We start from the raw sequence: 22,940 nt of genomic DNA on the forward strand, positions 1-22,940 counted from the left end.
TGGAATGCTTGTTGGGACAAGCAACCTGCCGACAGGCGGAGTCCACGGACGAGGATGGGGAAGCGACCAGTGATGGTGCTTCCGTGAGTGCCTCGAAGAGGCAGAGGAATGGCAGGACCCACTCTGGGACCGAGATCCCCTGGACTTACGCCAACGATGTAGAGTCTCGCCCCTCGAATCGTCAGTCGAAAGCCCGGTGGATTTCAACTTCTGGGACTTGGCCACCTTACTGACAGAAAGCTTCTTATTATGCTCCCGCAAGGCCTTCGAAGTTAACGACTGGCACTCGTCACAATCGTTCGTGGCGTAGTCCTCACAGAGGCACCAGAGGCAGGCGTCGTGCGGGTCCATCAGCGACATCTTGGAACCGCAGTCCCGACACTTCTTGAAACCCAGCCGCGAGGTAGAAGATGACGAAGACATCATGGAAATCTTCACAATCGAACAGGTTTGAAGAACCGAAAGAATAGTACTCAGAAGAACCGAGGTGCGCCGAGATCTCTGAAGCGAACATGTCCGCAGAAAAAATGGAACTGAGGCTACGGGCGTTGTGCGTCCTACTTATAACATACGGTGCGTCGGCCAGACGGAGGCCCTCGAGGACAGCGTATCGATGCAGGACGCAGACAATTTTCCGAAGCAGCACAGCTGTGGTGATTACCTGTCATAGATATGGAATACGTCGGAGGACCAAATCCCCTCGAAACACCTTTATTTTCAGTTTTTATAGGGTTTTCTGTTTTCTTCTCCTGACATTCTTACAATAAACTTTTCAACACCTCCTGTATATGGGGAAACAAAAGAGCATCACCAATGCTGGACAAAGAAACGTCATTTGCATGGAAACACACCACATTTCGAGAATGAATGCTGTCATGGTTGCAGAAGAACATCCCCACGAGCAGACAAAAAAAAAACACACCACATGTTTCTATTGAGGAGACCCCTTACAGCCTCTGGCTGGGAACAGCATAGGATAGTCCCATACTCTTCTTCGTGTTATGGCAGAGAAAACCACCTGGGCAGCGGGAAAAAGCCTCCTCACTGCCTTCATGAACCTCTTCAGTTGATGGAACAAACGTGAACAAGTCATGTAACCCAAATGCATGACGCCATAATGCACGATGACAGCGTGCACTGTAGCAAAACTGGCCACTTGTCTGCAAAGGTCAAGCATAACGCCAAAACTACAAACATCGACAGCGCACCACAATGCAGCAACTCCTTCCAAACCAAAATCGCCATCAAGTGCCTTTCCTAGGAATACTTTTGCAGATCTACCCCAAAGGCATCCCCCAAAATCAATACAATGCATTTCTCCCTGTCAGCCCTCCTCACTATGCAGAGTAATAAAAAATATTATTACTGCCCCTTCCTGCGAACCACACCCTCAGTACCCGATTGGATAATCCCCACAGTCCCATTTCCATTGGCCTGCATGGTGAGAAGCGCAGCCTGTGGCACATGCGCTTCCCCAACTACCGCGAGGGCCGCGCCCCAGTAAAGCAGGACCAGCCTTCCCTTTCCACTGTTTGTCGAGCACTATCTCATTGGGTACTGTTAAATAGTACACTTTAGATGTACCGTTACACATTCAGAGTGCAAGTGGCGTGTGATTCAAAAGCACCTACAGTAGAAAGTTCTGTAAAACTATCCAAGATTGCAGCATCCACATTGCCACCCATCACTGCAAAGTACAGGTAGAAATATTTTCTGTACACTATTTTTACAACTCTGTTAGTGCCTCTGAGCAGGCTGTCTGCCACTAAACGTCCACAACGTACTTACAAGACATACTGTTCTTTCTCCCATCACCTACAATCTAGTGCCACTGCAACGGAATATGCATTCAATGTTTTCATTTACCCATATTAGCCATTTTAATATCCAAACAGTAACGGTCTTCTTTCCTAACAATGCTACAAATTTTGTTCTGCTCTTACCCATCTTCTACAAAATTCGTAAAAATATCGCACAAAAGCAGCATTCAATGTTTCTTAGCAACGTACATCAAGTACATACAGTGCATGCACACAAACAGGATGCCTTCCCCTTATCTGCACACTTTAACAATAGCCTTCTGCAGTTCTCTGTACAAATAGACCTTCTGCCACAGTGTTTGCGTACACACCACAAAAAGAAACCTTATTGAGCAATGCGTTAGCCTCCACAGCCTCATTTCCATGCCTGCCATCCTGAAAAGGGCCAGATGTGGCACGTGTAATCCTGAAACTACAGTGGAATCCGCAGAGTTATCGTGCTAGGAAGGGGAGGGGGGAAGACATTTTAAACAGGGTAGGGTATTGGATCTGTAGTGGTGGCTCTGAAAAGATAATATACATTTTCTTTTTTTTTTTACATGCTTGCAAACAACCTTTTCTTTTTTCTCCTCTTTACATATGTTTCCGATTACTTCTCCTCCTTACTTTACCGAATTCTGGTCAACGCTTCTTCAGTGTAAAAGGCATTGCCAATGGCGGTCAAATAAATGCCATTTCTATCGAACCACTGCATATTTTGCGACCTCATGATCTCAGTGGGTGGAGGACATCCCAGCAGTGCGCATAAATTCACACATGCTTCTGTTTATAAGACACCTTCTGAGCTCTGGCTGGGGACAAATTACACCGGCTGGTCCCATACTTATCTTGGTGTTATGCATGAGAAAACGACCTTGGCAGTGGGAAAAATCTGATTCACTGCATTCAGCAACTTTTTCAGGTGACGGACCAAACGTCCACATGACAAGTAACCCAAATATAGACTTCCATAATGCACCACAACAACATTAATGGTAGCCACAGAGGCCACATATCTGCAAAGGCGAACCATTCCGCGGGAACTCCACTCATTGAGACTGCCTCACAAAGCATCCACTCCTTCCAACCCGAAATTAGCAGCAACGCCTCTTTGCACGGCACACTTGTGCAGATGTTGCACAAAGGTATCACCCACGATCAGCACTGTGCGTCTCTCAATCTCTACCAACCTCACTACACAGAGTAGTGGGGAAAAATAGAACCGTCCCTTCCTGTCAACCACACCCTGAACACCCGATTGGATAATCCCCACAGTTCCATTTCCATACCCACCATGCTCAGAATGGCAGGATGTGGCACGTGCGCTTTCCAGTTACAGCAAGGGCCGTGCCCCAGTAAAGCAGGGACAGTACTTCTTTCCTTTTCACTGTTCTTTTTCCAGCACTCCCTCATTGGGTACTGTGAAATATTCACACACGCATGCAACAATGACAGCCAAGACCTCTGCATCCAACACTATCATTTCTGTACAGCACTCCATATTTACCGTTAAACACTTCGAGTGCCCGTCGCCTGTGCTTCCAAAGCACCTCCAGTAGAAAGTTCTGCAAAAGAATCCACGATTTCAGCATCCAAAATCATCCATAGCGGCACCCATCACGACTTTGGGCATGCACACAAGAGTCTAGGCCTTGCCCACACCCTGCACAACATAATGGAGCCATGCATGCGAACATGTGGCCAGATAGCACAATCCACAAACGTACCATAGCCAGCAGCACCTGTACCCAACCCCTGAACCATAACACAGCGATGCATAGAAACATGTAACAGTTGGCAGAATCCACAAACATACCACAGCCTCCGGCACCCCTACCCACTTCCATTCACCAAGTATTGTGTCACTGTCAGCCAAACCACAAAATCTTCACAACATGGGCCCTACTCCCACCAATCTGCACAAAGCAGAGTATCCAAGCACATAGAAAATCCACTTCAACCCTACCCTCTTCTATACTGACAGTATTCCAATACTGCACCCAGTGGCCACACTGCAGGACTTGTCACTGCACCATCTCCAGCCATACAGCGAAAACTGTAGGATGTTCTAACAATGACCACACCCATGTAACCAACAATATACGCAGGTCAGCTCACTTCTTGTGCTCCATCAAGTCTAAAATGTGCTTCATAAGCATTCTTCACAGGTCACCACCCTGTGACTGATGCAGAGTTCAAACTGCATTGCTACGGTGGGTGTGGTCAAGGCCTTGGCGCTTGGGGCCTACGGCCTTTGGCCATGTACCCAAGAGTCTTGAACACACCCACCACAACGTATTGCAACTATGCATTCCATAATGTGACCAAGTACCAGAATCCACAAACGTACCACAGCCACTGGCACTCAGAATACACAAACATAACACAGCCTCTGGCACCCCTACCCACTTTGATTTACACACTATGTTGTTACTGCCAACCGACCCAAATAATTGTTCACAACAGTGGCCTTTCTCCCAACACTCTATTCAGTGCACAAAACCAATACTTTATAGTGCAGTACAGTAGTCAGCACTCTGCGCAATGGACACTACCCAAGCCCATAAAATATTCAGTTCAACCCTATCCACCTCTATGCACACACTATTAGAACATTGCACCCAGTTGACACACTGCAGTATCCAAGCACATAGAAGATGCACTTGAACCCTACCCTCTTCTATACTGACAGTATCCCAACAATGCACCCAGTGGGCACACTGCAGGACTTGGCACTGCACCATTACCAGCCATACACCGAAAAATGTAGGATGTTCCAACAATATACGCATGTCAGCTCACTTCTGGTGCTCCCATGGAACCAACCATGCATGTAATGCTGACAAACCACACACACAAGGCAACAATGTCAAACCTATTTGCAACCAGGGCCCATAGTTGTTGGTGCAAGGCCTCCAGCCATACATGGAAGGGGCTACGGGCTTAGCACACGCAACACAACACAGCATGCGCTATGTTACAATGTTTATATCATGTCCAATGCACTCCCCTTCTGCAATTGAGCTGCCATCTGTCCCCACGTTAAGAGGTCGCAGCACGAGCTACCGTGCCGTAACAAAGGCTGCCTGTATTCCCCACACTTAGTAGTTGCCTGTGGAGGGACCAGTGCATTTCCACAGTACACATGGATACTGCAGGCACACCACCGTCTTCTTCCACCTAATAACATCTCAGATGAACCACTTCTCACTCCCCCGACCCCTTCCATCCCTTCTTCCAACCACCACATGGCGTAAAGTATGTTTGCCAGGCCCTTTCGTCGCTGCACTGTCCTCCGATACACCATGGTGGTGTTTCCCAAAAATGTTGATGCACAGCACATTTCCCTCCAGCCAACTACTGGCCGCGTCCAATGTTCGCAGACATCACGGAATACTGCAAGCCAATGAGACTTTTGTATGCAGAGGGAACAGGGAAATGGGTCCGCGGCGCAGAGCCAGATATCACTAATTTTTTTAGACATACATTCAGTTCTTTGCAACAAAAGTACTTGTCGGATTTCCACCAAACACACAAAAGCACACTTTCAGAACCAAGCCCCCGTTCCTGCTGCACGTTTGGTTAAAATCCGTCCAGCCTTTCGGTCTGTGGGTTGCCCATTAAACTATGGAAAAAAAATTAAATTTGGGGAACCCCCTATACCTTGTCCAAAAAATAGAAACAAGTTTATTAATTCAGTTAAAACATATCAGCAGACACAAAACAGACAGTGGAAGGACGCCATGGGGGAATCCTGTAACACGACGCATTTCGCTCTTCCCTGAACGCTTGGTCACGTAAGACGAACAAAGACTAAAGTCCCAATAAGTATACAGGCTTAGCCCCTTTGTTATGTCGCCTATCTCCAGAGGGTTATTCCACGAGTAGTAACCATGGCAGCCATGTTGGAGTGAATCAAGTACTCATACTGTCAATGGATAACAGACAGGTAATGATGGAAAAGAATATGGTACATACCAATAACTAGAAACAGGTGATGAACCCAAAGTGGGAACATAAACAAAACCAAGATAAACATTACTTGGAATTCCATCAACTATGTCTAGCCACGGGAAATAGCAAATAATGTTATTACCGAAAGGGCCCTTCAAAAAAGTGAGGGACCCACAATGTAGTCCATTCCTAGCACTGAATCAATCCGAGAAAAAAAAAAGGGGAACAGGATGAATGGCACATGTAATGCAAAAAAAGACGGGATTACAGCAGTCAAGCAGATATTAGATAAAATACCAATGTAGATGCGTAATACAAGGGAATAAAACATTCAATGCCATCTTACATCAAATGCTGATGTGCATGTATCAGTTATAATAAGAATGCAGGCGCATCAGCATAAAGTGCGCATGCAAATGACAATGCATTACTTACAGTAAAAGCATTTCTGATGGTTGTATCTGCTTAGATTCACATGCTGCGCATAGGTCCGACATCCAGTGGTCACTGCAGAGTATTGCATTTTGTTTTTCGTAGTCGAAAAGAGACGTCGACAAGGCGTGTCTGAAATACTATCCCTATAGTGACGTGCGTTGTACCCACAATCCCTCACGCGTCGAGGTCCCTCTGTTTGTATTTTTCTGCCCTGAGGGAGCCTTCTAGACATGAGTGAGTACAGAAAAGAGAGATATAAAAGGAAGTCTATGTTCCTTCCATCCGAGCGGGGAGGAAGGGTGGGCGCATGTGAATCTAAGCAGATACAACCATCAGAAATGCTTTTACGGTAAGTAATGCATTGTCTTCTGATGTTTGTTAATCTGCTTAGAATCACATGCTGTGCATAGACTAGCGAGCAGTACCCGGAGTTGGCGGTGGGTTATGAGAATGAACAGTAGAGAAAAGATGTCTTAATACTGCCTGTCCCACCTGGGAGTCAGATCTCGAGTGTGCATCTAGACAGTAGTGTTTTGTAAAGGTGTGCACAGAACTCCAGGTAGCCGCTTTGCAGATGGACTCAAGGGGAACATTTGCAATGAATGCTATGGACGCCCCCGTGCCTCGAGTAGAGTGAGCTCTTGGCTTAAAGGGCAGTTCTCTCTTAGCAAGAGTATAGCAGAGAGTGATGCATTGAACAATCCATCTAGAAATAGTGGACTTTGAAACTGCATCCCCTTCTCTTCCTGCTGCCACCGAGACGAAGAACTGATTAGTCTTCCTCAGTGGTCTGGTTCTTTCCATGTAGAACATGACCGCTCTGCGCACATCTAGTGTGTGCAGAGTTTTTTCTCCCAAGTTGGAAGGATTTTGAAAGAACGTTGGCAGTTCTATAGACTGGTTTACGTGGAATTTCGAGAATAATTTCGGAGCAAACCTTGGGTGCGTGCGTAGAACCACCTTATCTCTGTGAACTGTAACGAAGGGGGTCTAGAACAGAAAGAGCCTGTAGTTCACTTACTCTCCTAATGGAGGTGATAGCTATTAGAAAAGCAGTCTTAAGAGTGAGGTGTTTAAGAGATGCTTTGTGCATGGGTTCGAATGGTGAGCCCATGAGTCTGGTAAGTACCACGTTAAGGTCCCATCCGGGAGCTGGGTCAGCTATCGGGGGGTGTATTCTCTTTACTCCCTCCATGAAGGCCTTTATAACAGGGATCTTCCACCACGACACTTTGAGTTGGGAAGTGGTGTATGCAGAAAGTGCCGCTAGGTGGACTTTAATGGAATTGAACACTAGACCTGAATCCAATAAGTGGGTCAGGTATAGAACAATATGTGTGGGAGAGCAGTCACTCGGGTTGATGCTTTTTCCTCTGCACCAGATGACAAATCTCTTCCACTTGCTAGAATAGCAGTGGTGAGTGTTAGGTTTTCTGGCTTCCCTGAGGATGTCCATGCATCTCTGCGGGAGCTGTAGATGTCCGAATTCTATGATCTCAGGAGCCAAGCTGCTAAATTCATGTTCTGGGGGCATGGATGCAGAGTCCTGCCCTTGTCTTGTGACAGCATGTTGTACGGGCAGGGGAGTTTCACTGGGGGAGATAGAGACATCTCCATCAAGTGAGCGAACCATGGCTGTCGGGCCCACATTGGGGCCACCAGTATCATGGTCACTTGTTCCTGGTGCATCTTGTGCACCACCTTGTTGAGAAGGGGAGTCGGGGGAAAAGCGTAAACAAATTTCCCTGACCATTGCATCGACAGGCCGTTCCCCTTGGATTGGTCTGGGACCTGGAGGCGTAACTTTGGCATTGTGAGTTCTCCAGGGTTGCGAACAGGTCTATTTCTGGGAATCCCCATTGTGTGAAGACGTCGAAGACGATGTCTTCATGCAGTCGCCATTCGTACTCTTCGGGCAGGGGGAAATCTCTGCTGAGTTTGTCTGCCAGCAGATTGAGTTCCCCTGGTACATGTTGTGACAGTAGGAACATGTTTTGTTTGAGAGCCCACTTCCATATATTTTGGGCCAGTCTGGACAGTCCTGGAGAGTGGGTGCCCCCCTGCTTGTTGATGTAGTACATGGCTGTGGTGCTGTCTGTAAGGCCCAACACAGTCTTGCCTTGTAGGTGTTCCTGGAAGGCTTTTAGCGCCTTGAACACAGCTAGTAGCTCCAGTAGATTTGTGTGTTTGGATGCTACGTTCGGAGTCCACACTCCGTGAGCAGTCTGATGGGATAGGTGAGCCCCCCATCCTGTGAGGGATGCGTCTGTGGTTAGAGTGGCTTCCGCCGCGGGTGTGGTAAAAGGTTTCCCTCTTTCTAGGTTTTCCTTTGTCCACCACCGTAGCGAGAGAACCAAGGCCTGCGAGACCACCACTAGATCGTCCCATAGTCCGCTGGCCCGACACCACTGGCTGTTGAGCCACTCTTGCATAGGGCGCATGCGCAGGCGCGCGTGAGGTACCAAATAAATACACAATGCCATCATGCCTAGCAAGCGCATTGCTTTGTGTACCGTCACCTCTCGACCGGTCACATATTGAGGGATCTGAAACAGCATGTTTTGGACCCTCTCGTTGGAGGGGAAGACGAGGCCGTCCTTTGTTTGAATTAGAGCCCCTAGGAACTGTTTGATTTGGCTGTTGTCTAGGCTGGACTTCTTTTCGTTGATGGAGAAGCCCAACTGGAACAAAAGGTCTACAGTCTTTTGGGTATTGGAGAAGCATGTTTCGTAAGAATCCCCTGTTATGAGCCAGTCGTCGAGGTAAGGGTAAACTGGGATGGACAACCTGCGCAGGTGGGCCGCTGCCACTGCCAGTACCTTCGTGAATACCCTTGGTGCCGATGCTATGCCGAAGGGTAGCACTCTGAACTGGTAGTGTTTGCCCTCTATCATGAACCTGAGGTATCTTCTGTGCGCTGGCAACATTAAAATATGAAAGTATGCATCTTTCATGTCCAATGTTGTCATGTAATCTCCCTGTGATAGCAGTGAGATCACTTCCTGTAAGGTCACCATACAAAACTTCTGGGGTTTGATAAACTTGTTCGCTGGGCGCAGATCTAATACAGGGCGCATGGTTAGATCCTTTTTGGGTACAAGGAAGTACACTGAATAAATACCTTCCGTTACCTGAGATAGAGGCACGACCTCTATGGCTCCTTTTTCCAGCAGTAGCTGTACTTCTTGGAGAAGGATGGCAAGGTGTTCAGGTGTCATGCGTTGTCCCCTCGGGGGTCTGTATGTTGGGGAACTGTTGAATTCAATGCAGTATCCGTGGGCTACGGTGGAAAGTACCCAGCGGTCTGACGTTATTCCCTCCCATGCTGGAAGAAAGGATGTTATCCGGCCCCCGACCGGTGTTGCATGGGAGGGGACGCGAATCTTCGCGTCTCTTGGTGTTGTTGGGGGCTTGGGAGCCTCTGGGGTGGACCCCCGACCTCTCCCTTTGCCACGGCGCTGGCCTCTTTGGCTGTACTGCCCACTATTGGTCTGGTAATTGGTGGCAGGGTGCTGCTGATTCTGCTGTTGGCGTTGGCCACGAAAAAAGCGTTTGTTGCCATAGCCGCGTCTGGTAGTGGGCTTAGAGATCTGGTCAAGAGTTTTGATAGTATCGAACTCTTTTAGCCATCTCCAGAGCCTCATCCACCGCTTTCCCGAAGAGGTTTGAGTCTTCAACAGGTTTATTTATTAAAGACGCCTGTGTCTCCGGTTTGAACCCTGAGTTGCGCAGCCATACATGGCGTTTTAGGAGTATTCCCTGAACCAGGGAACGTCCCGCTGTCTCTGCAGCATCCAGAGAGTTCTTTACAATACTCTGGTTGACCTGGGTTCCTTCGCCAATAGTTGATAGCAGGCGTGTACGTAGTGGTTCTGGCGCTTCTTCAGCGTCTTTGCGCAGTTTGGCCCACTGCGCGTCCGCGTAGCTAGCTAGCAAAGAATTGTTGTTCGCAATTCTTGCCGAAAAGGCAGCCGAGGATGTGTCTCTCTTTGCAAGGGCATATAACCTCTTGCCCTCCTTGTCAGGTGGTGCCTCGCTGGTGGACAGCGGCACCCCTGCCCTCTTCCTTGTATTAGTTACTACAAGGGAATCCGGAATGGAATGTCCCCTGATGTACAGCGGGTCTGAGGGTGAAGGAGTGAAAAGTTTTTCAATTTTGGGATTAAATCCTCTGATTAGTGCGGGTGTGGATAGCGAAGGGATGATTCTTCTCTTCACTGAAGTGAGGAGGGGAATGGTCTGGCTGACCGGGGGTTTCTCCTTAATTACTCTTTCCACAAAGTCTATTTCAGGAGAGATCTCCCCAGTGTCCAGTGCGAAATGTGCTGCTGCTCTGCGCAACAGAGCATTGAATGTGGGCTGATCGTCAATGGGAGACGTGTTTCTATCAGGTGAATTGTCAGGAGGATTTAGGTTCAGGACATCAGTGTCCGAATATACTGAAGAGGATTGCCAGGGATGAGAAGGTCCTTCTTCTGGATTTTCTCAGAAGCCTTCTCCTACCATGTCTGGGCTGTCTTCCAGACCTTCCTCCTGGTTCTGTCCCTCTTCATCGTCCACAAATTCATCCTCCTCCTCCAAGTATTGTTCCTCACCAGTGAGGTCATACACATTATGGAAATCTGAGGCTGTGTCCTGCTGGGGATTGAATAGTCTCGGATATTTGGCCCTGGGGTCCTCCTGAGGCCCTTCTCTTTGGAGTGGGAGGGTTCTGGGTCTTCATAAACCTCTCCATTCTCTCCATGCAGAGATGGAGCCTTTCCATGGTTTCATGGGGTACCCCTGAGCGGTCTAGCCGGGGAAAATTAGTGTCATCTAGCTGAAAACGGCTCGACCTCTCCCATAATGTCGAGGAAAGTGTCCCGTCGCCTTCCGAAAAGCCTTCCGGTGTGCTGGGGGTCCCCCCGACTGAAGGGGGTAGTCCCTGTCTTTCTTCGGGCTTTTTCGGCGTGTCTTTCGAGCTTTGCGTAACGCTCGACGTGTCTTTCGGCGTACGCTTCTGGGCGTCGGCTACAACGATCCTCGCCAAGCTCTCTGCGACTCGTTTGTCAGCGGAGGGCTGTGGTTTTGACGTTTTGGGTGTCGATCGTTCTACGGCGGCGTGCGCTCTCTGCTGGTGCGCGCCGTCCGATGGTTTGGGGGCAGCGCCCTTATTTGCCGAAAGCCCAGTCGCTGGTCGCAGCTGCGGTTGCGAGAGGGGCTTCGAACCTGAACGGTCCGAGGAGGCCGCCGGTGGAACCTGCGTCTCCTTGGGCGCTGATGCTTTCTTCGTCTTCGACGAAGAAGAGCCATGGGTTGTGTGCTTATGTGTGGTATTGTGTGCGTCAGTGTCGCCGGGGTGTTCATCCCCATAAGCAGGGCGTGAGCCGAGCCCGTCGGGACCGGGGACAGACGACGAAGAGCGCGAGCGCTCTTTAGAGGGGTCTACGACTTCCGTAGCGGAGGTCGTGTTATCACGTTCCTCGTCACTGTCGGTGGTAGCAGCAGCGGGTGAAGAATCGGCCTTCGACATAGCGTAGGCCGCCCACCTCTTGACCCTACGGTCTTTTAGAGTCTTTGGCTTAAGAAGCCGACAAGCCGTGCAACCCTCCTCTTTGTGATCGAGGGGCAAGCAGCGGTTACACCGTGAATGCTTGTCCTTCCAAGTAAACTTGCCCTTGCAACGCGGGCAAAACCTAAAGGGTGTCCTCTCCATAGCCGAGGCAATAAATCGTGATAACGACCCCAAGGGAAAGGAAGGGGAAAAGGAAAGGCATTCTCAGAAAAGAACCAGAGATGTCCCACGACCCCACTCTCCCTACTGTATTTGGCCTGCGAGGCCAGGCCACGTGTTCGGCAACGCCGAAGGATCTCCTCCGCTCGTCCCCTCCGTCGAAGATCTTGCTCGGCGGAGACAGCTTCACAACTGCGTCGAGGGAGGGATCGATATGTTATATATTAAATAGGAAAACGACCAAAGGTCGAGGAGATGAAATCTGCAATGTCTCTCGAGGAGCTCCGCGTAAAGGCGACCAGTAGCTGGGCGGAAAAAAACAATCTGAGGGACCGCGACGCGTGAGGGATTGTGGGTACAATGCACGTCACTATAGGGATAGTATTTCAGGCACGCCTTGTCGACGTCCCTTTTCGACTACGAAAAACAAAATGCAATACTCTGCAGTGACCACTGGATGTCGGACCTATGCACAGCATGTGATTCTAAGCAGATTAACAAACATCAGAAATGTTAATATAGCAGCAATACAGATACAAACACAGCCATCATTAATAATAAAGTGCAAGTGAATACATAAACAGATATCTCCCAATCTACAATATAAAATGGAAAAAAGCATTCAATGCCGTTTGACATAAAGAGATAATGCATATATATCAATACAGTCATTATATGAATGCAGGCGTATGAGCATACAATGCAAGTGAAAATATGTTAACATAGCAGCGCTACAGATACAGACACAACCCTTATAAATAATAAAGTGCGAGTGCATTCGTAAACAGATATCTCCCAATCTACAATATAAGAGCCTTGAGAATAAAGTGCAAGTGCATATATAGACAGTAATCTGCAGACTTAAATGCATAGACAAAAACATGACCATAAATCCGTATAGTGTCCAATGTCAATTGCTGTAGAACAGACACTATTTATGAAAAGGGCCCATATGTTAAAGGTCTGGAAAATAGGTAATAAAAGTTAAGGGGCAAAGCAGCACAAGCCAAATTAGATTATGTCCTGCAATAGTCATGAAATAGCGTTCCCCAGATGTTAAAGACAGGAAAGCAGCCATAGAGCCAACAAATGGGATCTATTGTGAAAAACAAAACAAAAGTTAAAAGGCAATGCGAGGCCAAGAAAGAATGCCATAAGCACCGCAGCGGGCTAATGATTGTAGGAATATATATAGAAGATGTACCTATATATTAAAGAGTGTAGAGTATGTGCCACCCCCCACTCTCCCTACTTGCAGGGCCGAGCCCAGAGGCCTTCTAAGGCCCAAGTCTGTCGTGCAGCTTTCGATGGTTGATTCCTTCTCCGGGCCGATGTCGAATGACGAACTTCGGTGGCTCAACGTTGGGGTGGAGAAATGGGGAAATAAAGATATTTTAGAAAAATTGTGGCTAAGGCCAGGACCTCCGCGGGGTGCTTCCGACTAGTATGGCGGAAAAAAACAATCTGAGGGTCCTAGACGCGTGAGGGATCATGGGTACAGTGGACGTCACACTGGGGATAGTATTACTGGCACGCCCTGTGTCGACGCCCATTTTCGAATTTCGAAAAAAAAACTAATACTCTGCAGCTTCCACTAGATGTCGGCCTATGCACAGCATGTGATCTAAGCAGATTCCACAAGCCTCAGAAATATATATATATTACATTACTCACCGTAATCGTATTTCTGATGCTTGTATCTGCTTAGATTCACATGCTGTGCATAGGCCGACATCTAGTGGAAGCTGCGGAGTATTACAGTTTGTTTTTCGAAAATCGAAAAAGGGCGTCGACACAGGGCGTGCCAGTAATACTATCCCTAGTGTGACGTCCACTGTACCCATGATCCCTCACGTGTCTAGGATCCCCAGATTGTGTTTTTCCTGACATGAGGTAGCATGAGGAGTAGCGCGAGTATAGATAGTCCAAGCAGATAGACAGAAAGGTAAGACTACAAGCAACCATGCGCCTTCTCTCGGAGGGGAGGAAGGGTGGGTCGCATGTGAATCTAAGCAGATACAAGCATCAGAAATACGATTACGGTGAGTAATGTATCCCTTCTGAGGCTTGTGGAATCTGCTTAGATCACATGCTGTGCATAGATTAGGGAGCAGTACCAGAAGAAGGAGGTGGGATGTGAGAAGGGTCATGAGCAAACAGGTGTCTTAGAACCGCTTGTCCCACTTGTGTATCTGTCTTGGAATGAGTGTCAATGCAGTAATGCTGAGTAAAAGTGTGAATAGAGCTCCAAGTAGCTGCTTTGCAAATGGTGTCGAGGGGAACATTTGCAATGAAAGCCAGAGTGGCCCCAATGCCTCTAGTAGAGTGGGCCCTTGGTGTAAACGGCAGAGTCTTTTTTGAAAGAGAGTAACACAGCTGTATACAGTTGATAATCCACTTAGAGATAGCGCCCTTAGAGACGCGATCCCCCTCTCTGCCTGTAGCTACGGAGACAAACAGTTGATCTGTTTTCCTTAGCGGTCTGGTTTTATTTACATAGTATAAGACCGCCCTACGCACATCTAGGGTGTGTAGTTTCACCTCAGCCGAGCTTTGTGGGTTTTGGAAGAAAGCCGGAAGCTCGATGGACTGGTTTACATGGAACTTGGATATGAATTTTGGTGAGAACCTAGGGTGTGTGCGTAAAACCAGTTTGTCCTTGTGGATAGTAAAGAAAGGATCTTGCACTGACAGAGCCTGAATTTCACTGACCCTTCTTATGGAGGTAATGGCTACTAAGAAGGCCGTTTTATAAGTCAGGTGTTTGAGACTACTTTTATGCATGGGTTCGAAGGGGGGCCCCATGAGCTTAGCTAGCACCACGTTGAGGTCCCATCCTGGCGGTGGGTTCGAAATAGGAGGGTGAAGTCTCTTTACTCCTTCCATGAAGGCTTTAACCACTGGTACTTTCCACCACGAGACCCTGTTATGGGATGTGGTGTAAGCCGAGAGGGCTGCCAGGTGTACTTTCAGAGAGTTAAAAACCAACCCTGCATCCAGCAGGTGGAGCATGTATGTTACAAGGAGTGCAATCAACCGGGTTGATTTGTTTATTCTGGCACCAGATAACGAATCTTTTCCACTTGTCAAAGTAACAGTGTCTTGTATTTGGTTTCCTGGACTCTTTTAGAATGTCCATACACCTCTGTGGTAATTTGAGATGTCCAAACTCTATGACTTCAGGAGCCATGCTGCTAGGTTCATAGAGTTGGGTTCCTGATGCAGTGTTTGACCTTGTTGCTGGGACAGAAGGTTGTACCAGGCTGGGAGTCTGATGGGCTCGCACACCGCCATCCTGCGTAGGTGTGGAAACCATGGTTGCCTCGCCCACATGGGAGCAACTAGGATGAGCGTCATTGATTCCTTGTTCATCTTGTACACCACCTTCCTGATGAGAGGAGTTGGTGGAAAAGCGTACGCAAACATCCCTGACCAGTTCATCCACAGGGCATTCCCCTGGGAGTCCGTTTGGGGGAACCTGGATGCAAATCCTGGGCATTGTTTGTTTTCGCTTGTGGCGAATAGGTCTATAGTGGGGAAACCCCACTGAGAGAAGAGATCTTCTACTACGTCTCTGTGAAGGACCCATTCGTGTTCTTCTGGGAGGGGGTCTCTGCTTAGAGCATCCGCTAGGGAATTGAGCTCCCCTGGAACATGTTGCGATGACAGGAAGATGTTCCGTCTGAGTGCCCATATCCATATTTTCTGGGCAAGCTTGGACAGATTTGGCGAACGAGTCCCTCCTTGCTTGTTCAGATAGAACATGGCTGTCGTGCTGTCCGTCCTGATCTGCACCGACAAGTTCAGTAGATGGGGCTCGAACGCCTGCAGCGCTCGGAATACTGCCAGAAGCTCTAGCAGATTGATGTGGTTCTTGGCTACTGAGTGAGACCAGAGACCCTGAGCTGTGTGGTGGAGATGGTGAGCTCCCCAACCCGTCAGGCATGCATCTGTAGTAACCACTGCCTGTACTTCGGGATCGTAAAAGGGTTTCCCCTTTGCGATATTCTCTCTTGTCCACCAGTGTAGGCTCTGTACGAGTGTTGGCGAAACGACCACTAGATCGTCCCACTGACCACTTGCCTGAGACCACTGTTTCGCCAACCATTCCTGCATGGGACGCATGCGCAGACGCGCGTGGGGGACCAGGTAAATGCATGACGCCATCATGCCCAGTAACCGCATAGCTTTGCGTACTGTTATCTGTTGACCTGACTGATAATGCGGAATTTGCAGAAGTATATTCCGAATTCTTTCTTCCGAAGGGAAGGTCAATTCTCTCTGAGTATCTAGGATAGCTCCTAGAAACTGTTTTGAGGTGCTTGGCACCAGACTTGACTTCTTCTCGTTGATAGAGAAGCCTAATTCGTGGAGGAGGTCGATAGTCCTCTGAATGTTTGATCGGCAGATTCCTGGGGTTTCCCCCGTTATGAGCCAGTCGTCTAGATAAGGGTACACTGGGATTGCCTCCCTGCGTAGGTGTGCAGCTGCCACCGCCAGTACCTTGGTGAATACCCTTGGTGCTGAAGCTATCCCGAAGGGCAGTACCTTGAATTGGTAGTGGCGACTGTCCACCTTGAAGCGCAAGTATTTTCTGTGCGCCGGGAGCATAGAAATATGAAAATAGGCATCTTTCATATCCAAGGTTGCCATGTAATCCCCCTTTTTTAGGAGTGGGATTACCTCTTGTAGCGTGGTCATACGGAATTTTTGGGGCTTGACATACTTGTTGGCAGGCCGTAAGTCCAATACTGGGCGCATTGTTAAATCTTTCTTTGGCACAAGGAAGTAAGTTGAATAGATACCCTTGTTTACCTGGTGTCCTGGGACGAGTTCTATCGCGTCCTTTAGGAGCAGATTGTAGACTTCCTCGAGGAGGATCTTTTGATGTTCCAAAGAGTGGACTTTTTGTCTTGGAGGGTGGTTTCGGGGACGTTGCAGTAGTTCTATACAGTACCCCTTGGATACTGTCGACAGCACCCATCTGTCGGATGTTATCCCTTCCCATGCCTGGGTGAAGCTGGATATTCGTCCCCCTACTGGGGTTGCATGGGAAGGGACCCTGAAATGAGCGTCACTGCTTCGGTGGAGGCGTGCCGCCTCCTTTACTGGGGCTGCCTCTGCCTCTACCACGTCCTCTTCTACTAGCCCTACCATACCCCTGGGTAGACTGTTGTGAGTTGGTGTTCCACTGTGTACCCTGGGTGTGGGAATAGCTATTTCCTCTATTGGAATTTTGGCCGCGGGGGCGACGAAAATTGCCGTTCCCTCTTTGGTTAGGTGGTTTTGTAGTTAACTGGCCAAGGGATTTGAGGGTGTCGAATTCCTCCTTAGCGTTTTTTAGTGCGTCCTCGACTGCCTTTCCAAACAGGAGATCACTTTCCACTGGTTTGTCTAAGAGTGCAGCTTGAGTTTCTGCTCTGAATCCCGACTGTCTCAACCAAGCATGTCTTTTGATGACAGTCCCCTCTGCTATAATTCTACCCGCATTGTCTGCGGCGTCTAAAGTTGCTTTTAAAATGCAGCCTGAGACGTTTCTTCCCTCTGCACAAATGCGAGATAGCTGGCTCTTAAGGGGTTCGGGAGCGGAATCTATTAGTGCTGCCACTTCTTCCCACTGATGGCAGTTGTAGCTGGCCAACAGTGTGGTGGAATTCGCGATTCTGGTTTGGTAGGCTGCCGTGGAAGCTACTTTTCTACCAAAACCATAGAGTTTCTTACTTTCCTTGTCGGGGGGAGCCTCCGAGGAAGATAATGGGGTTCCAGCTCTCTTGCGGGTGTTAGTTACGACTAGAGAGTCTGGCTTAAGTTGGCCTCTAATATATAGAGGGTCCGACTGGGCTGCTTTAAACAGCTTCTCTACTCTCGGGTTTACAGGTCTTGTCAAGTTTGGGTTGACAAGGGATGGTGCTATTCTGCGTTGAATAGATTTCAGGATGGGAATGGTCTGGGCTACTGTCTTCCTTTCCCCTATTAGTTCCTCCGCAAAGTCCCCCTCCTCTTGGACACCTTGTGTGTCTATGTGGAAGTGGTTAGCTGCCCGAGAGAGCAGTTCATTCAGGAGGGGCTGATTATCTATTGGGGAATCAGACACTGGGGCTTCCCTTTCGACTGGTGAGTCCATTCTGAAAATATCAGGGCTATTTTCTGGCTCATCCTCGTCTTCGTCCACCCCGTAATAATCTGACACTGCGAGATCTTCTGGTGTCTCAAAATCCTGGCCCTCTATAAGGGAAGAGTCTCCTTGGCCTGTAGGGAAAAGGCAAGAATAGGGTTGGACTTCGAAGGGTTCTGAAGCCTTTACTGGTGTCTCGACCCGGGGGCCTTTTATTTGAAAGGATAGGGTCCCTTGAACCTGAGGGAGAAGATTCCTGAGGGTTTAAAGCTAGTAGTTGGTCAGGGTGTCTTTCGAAGAAATTTGCTAAGGAGGACATCCTTGACATTACTCTGTCAATGTCCTCGCATGACCAGAGTTTTGAGCTTGGGGTGACCCTGCTGGAACTCTCTATGGACTGTCCCTGAGAAGACTTGGACGGGGAAGTCAGTTCTATAGTTGTGGGGGATTGCAAGGGTTGTTTCCTTTGTTGCTTACCCCCTTCCCCGTGGGTGGAAGTGTGTTTACCCTTTCCCTTATCTTTCGACGCCTGGCATCGAGGATCGGAGGTGGAATCCCTGTGTTTCGAACTAGGCTTCGAAACTGGGCCCTCCTCACTCCCAAGTGATGTACCCTTTCCCTGGGGTGCAGGCTGGGGATGGAAGCCGTGTTCGTCTCCGGACGAGTGATCTTCCGTGATGTTAATGGGCGAGGCACTATGTGCAAGTGTGGAGGCTTGCCTGACGTCGTGCGGCGACCTCGACCGGGACCGCCCAGAGGACGTCCTTTCGGACCGCTCCTTTTGTGCCTCTTTCCGAGGTTTCGACGACGTCGAATCTCGGGTGGGTCTTTTGTGTTTAGCGTGTGTATGTGTAACGCTCCTGTCGCCGGGGGACTTCCCCATAGTCGCCGGGACGGACGACCTTCCGAGGCCGGGGACGTGCGTTAGGCTGTCTTTCGACGCCTTGGTGCCCTCGCCGTCCGAAAGTCCGGCGTCGCTGCCGTCGCTGAAGGTACCCTCCGCCTCCATAGCTGCTAGCTTGGCGTGGTGGGCCCAACGCTTGGTGGAGCGGTCCTTAAGAGTTTTTGTCTTAAACCTGCTACAGGCCCTGCAACCCGCCTCGGGGTGGTCTCTGGGCAGGCAAAGGTTGCACGTAGCGTGCTTATCTACCCAAGGGTATTTTTTATTACACTTGGGGCAAAACTGAAAGGGCGTACCCTCCATACGCGCCTGTGGGCAGCGGGCAAGTGTGTGTAGGTAAGAAGGTGTTTCTAACCGAGTGTGGAAGTGTACCACCCCCCACTCTCCCTACTGTAGGGCCGAGGCCAGCGGCCCAGGCCCGAGCCGAGGCGGAAGCCTCAAGGCCCAATCCGTCGGGTTTCGACGTTGATCTCCTCCCCGGTTCGGCGTCGAGATGCTGGTCGACGTAGGGGTGAGAAAATGGGGCAAATTAGAATAGTTTTAAGTGAAAATATGGCAAAGCCAGGGAACTCCGATGAAGTGCTTCCGACCAGAATGGCGGAAAAAAACAAATCTGGGGATCCTAGACGCGTGAGGGATCATGGGTACAGTGGACGTCACACTAGGGATAGTATTACTGGCACGCCCTGTGTCGACGCCCTTTTTCGATTTTCGAAAAACAAACTAATACTCCGCAGCTTCCACTAGATGTCGGCCTATGCACAGCATGTGATCTAAGCAGATTCCACAAGCCTCAGAAATATATATATATATATATATACATACATACACACAATGAAAGAACTTTGTAAAAAGGACGTTATGGTTAAGTTCCACTAATGAAATTCTATGAAATTCAATGAAAAAATTTTGTTAAAGGGACATTATGGTTACAAGTAAAACCGACCCCCCCCCCATAAATTCACCAGTTATGGTAAGCTAAGCAACCATAACTCGCGCAACCACCGTGCACAGCTAAGAAACACCCAGTACATAAAAGATGACCTCACAAATGTTATTGATGACATCAATGAGGACATCATATATCTGGGCCACTTGTTTTTGTTCACTGACATATGCAGGCTCGTTTTTCTTTTTATTAATAAGAATTTTTTTCATTGAGATGGCGCTGTATATAAACATTAACACTCATATCTTCTTAATGTACTTTCTATAGTTTGATTTTACCTCATAATGCACATACATGGGGCGATGAGCAGACCTCAGACAATGAATTTGTGTACATGATAATCAACTCTAATGTTATTGTCATTTTTAGGTGCTGTTTCTTTCTTCCTTACTTTAGTTTCCCTGTTTGTAGCTCTAATTTGTATGCATTCTGGGTTTTTTAATTTATTTAATTTATGTATGATTAGCTTCCTGTATTAACAACAAAACTCGAATATAATGTAGTTTATGATAGTTTGCCAGATCACCCCCGACCATCTTGTTACTAATATTATAAACACTACCCCTTACAGGCACTGTTCATCAAAATTATTTTAATATGTGATGTCATCAGTGATATCATCAATAACATTTGTGATGTCCTCATGTACTGGGGGTCGGTTTTAGCAGTGCACGTTGGTGTTGCGAGTTATGGTTGCTTAGCTTACCATAACTGGCGAATTTCTGGGGGGTTTCGGTTTGTAACCATAACGTCCCTTTAACAAAGTTTTAGTGAATTTCATGGGTTTTTATTAGTGCAACTTAACCATAACATCCCTTTAACAAAGTTTCAGTGAATTTCATGGGTTTTTACCAGTGCACCGTAATTTGCTACAACTTACTAATATCATACTTACCCCAATACAGCAACCTTTCTGTCCAATTTAGAAATTTTCACCTTAAAACTATGCCATTCCCCACCTTCTAGTATAATTTTTAACCATCTATAAACTTTTTCCACCTCTTGTGTTGGTCGATGTTCGCGAAGGTCTGACGTCACTGCGGACCTTCCCGAGCAGTGTCAAGTGACCGCGTGCGCAGCATGACGTGTTTGCGAACGCAGCTGCACTTCGCAAACGTGTCCGTGTTTCGTGAACTGTTCGGAACTGCATTTTCAGCTCATCTAGAAACTTTAAAGCTCAAAATGTACCCTTGCACAGCTCCTACACCTATTCTTACTCGTTATCCATTAACAATCTAGCACAAAACACATACTTGGAAGAATATTAGGAAAACGGCCATTTATCTTAAAAATGGCATCAGCTATTGCCATTACTCCTCCCAAGAACCGCCACCACCAGCTGGAGGACCTACAGAACTAAAAAAGCACAATACTTCAAAAGACCATCAAGAAGTCCGGGAAGATGAGGTATAAGAAGTGCCTACCTCTAGCACCCAGAGAGAATCATGGATGTGGTGGCTCTTTACCACTGTTGGAAATGTACCAAAAGCTAAAGCTACCAAAGTGAAATGCACCCAGTCGCGGACAACCTGGGCAGTACTCCTACGGGACCACCACCATGCGCCGCCACACCAAATCCAACACTCTCAGAAAGGCTGTTCCTTTCTTAGGAAGTAGTAGTCTGTCTTCCTCTACTTCATCTTCCTCAACCAATGCTGTAACCACACAGCCTACTTCTGTGGGACACACAATCCCACCAGCTACCTTGAAAGCGATAAGAGGCTGTTGATCCATATCTTTCAAAAACAACAGTACTCTGTGTATACTGCAACACACAACTCTGCAAGGGGGAGCAATTTCGAAGTGCTTTTGAAGCTGTAATCCAGGAGCATGAGAAACACTGCCCTCTACCTTAGAGTTAACACATGCGCAACATCTTCCCCTGTCCGCCTGTCCCTCCATATCTGTGGTTGTGCCCCCTTCCCTCTTTACTTTCTTGCCTCTCCTGCAAAAAAAAAAAACAAAAAAAAGGTTCCTTTAGGAGTCACCTTTCACAGTTAAATAGAACTAAAAAAAAATAAGTTTATAGACTATCTACTTAACATTTTTCACTTAAGTAGTCAGATTCAATAAGATTCTCCAACTTTCCCATTAGCATTTTCAACTATGCTAATGGGAAATAATGGGCAATTGTATATTAGAGAAAAAGAAAAAAGCACAGAAAAAAATAAATGTCTGAAATAATTCTCTCTAGCATACAATAAACGCTATAATCCATTGCTGTTTATAACTACCCACAGTCTCCGCATTCCCCCGTCTAGCCCATGCCTTACTAGAAAACCCAGATTGCGCATGCACACCAAACAAAACAGCTCTTCTACTCTTTTTATTGTTATGTTTGTAACACTCCCTCATTGTCTGCTTTAAACCATTTACACATGTACCCACCAATTACATAAAACACCTCTGCATATAGCCTATCAACATATTAAACTTCCACCCACCAACTGTCACTTAATGTTCTACAAATCATTTGCATCTACATTTTCCATACTTATACCCATAAATTGTACATAGTGCTCCTATAAATGCACACATGCATTGTGCAGTGACAGAAGTTTATAAATAAAAGGGGCAGAACGGATGGACAAGTGCTCATGAGAGCCCAGGAGGGATGTGCCAAGGGATGCCAAGGTGCGAGGCCACTAGCTAACTGCTGGGACAGAGGAATCCCAAGGGTGGGGAACATCTTAACCGTAACGTCCCTTTAACAAATTTTTTTCTGTCAATGGAATACTTTTTCATAAGTGAAAACATTTCATAATGTTACATCACTGTATATAAGTTATTAATAATTCCACTTTTAACATATATGAAATAACTATAAACCATCTTTAACAAACATTTTTTGCAATGCATAATTATGTGAGTAGTTAGCAGCAGAGCATACCCCAATAGGCAAATCAGAGTAGACATTTGTCCTTGCTGAAGGGAAGGCCTTCTGCCCATGGCAGAAATGTTATATCACTATTTTTTGTACTTGCGATTTGACAATTTCAAAATATTAAAACACAGGACAGATTTCCAAAAGCATCCTTTCGGGTGCTTGCTGATGCTCCTCGCGCTTCTTTGCT

The 22,940-nt window shown here is 47.6% G+C and overlaps 1 protein-coding gene across 4 annotated transcripts in view; it reads right to left on the minus strand.

The window, feature by feature from the left end:
• The window catches only part of HSF2 (heat shock transcription factor 2), a 1,113,385-nt gene that overhangs the window by 316,953 nt on the left and 773,492 nt on the right, over nt 1-22,940 (minus strand). The window lies entirely within an intron of this gene.

The sequence above is a fragment of the Ambystoma mexicanum genome, chromosome 4p (assembly GCF_040938575.1).
Source record: "Ambystoma mexicanum isolate Mex_15411 chromosome 4p, UKY_AmexF1_1, whole genome shotgun sequence".
Taxonomy (NCBI): domain Eukaryota; kingdom Metazoa; phylum Chordata; class Amphibia; order Caudata; family Ambystomatidae; genus Ambystoma; species Ambystoma mexicanum.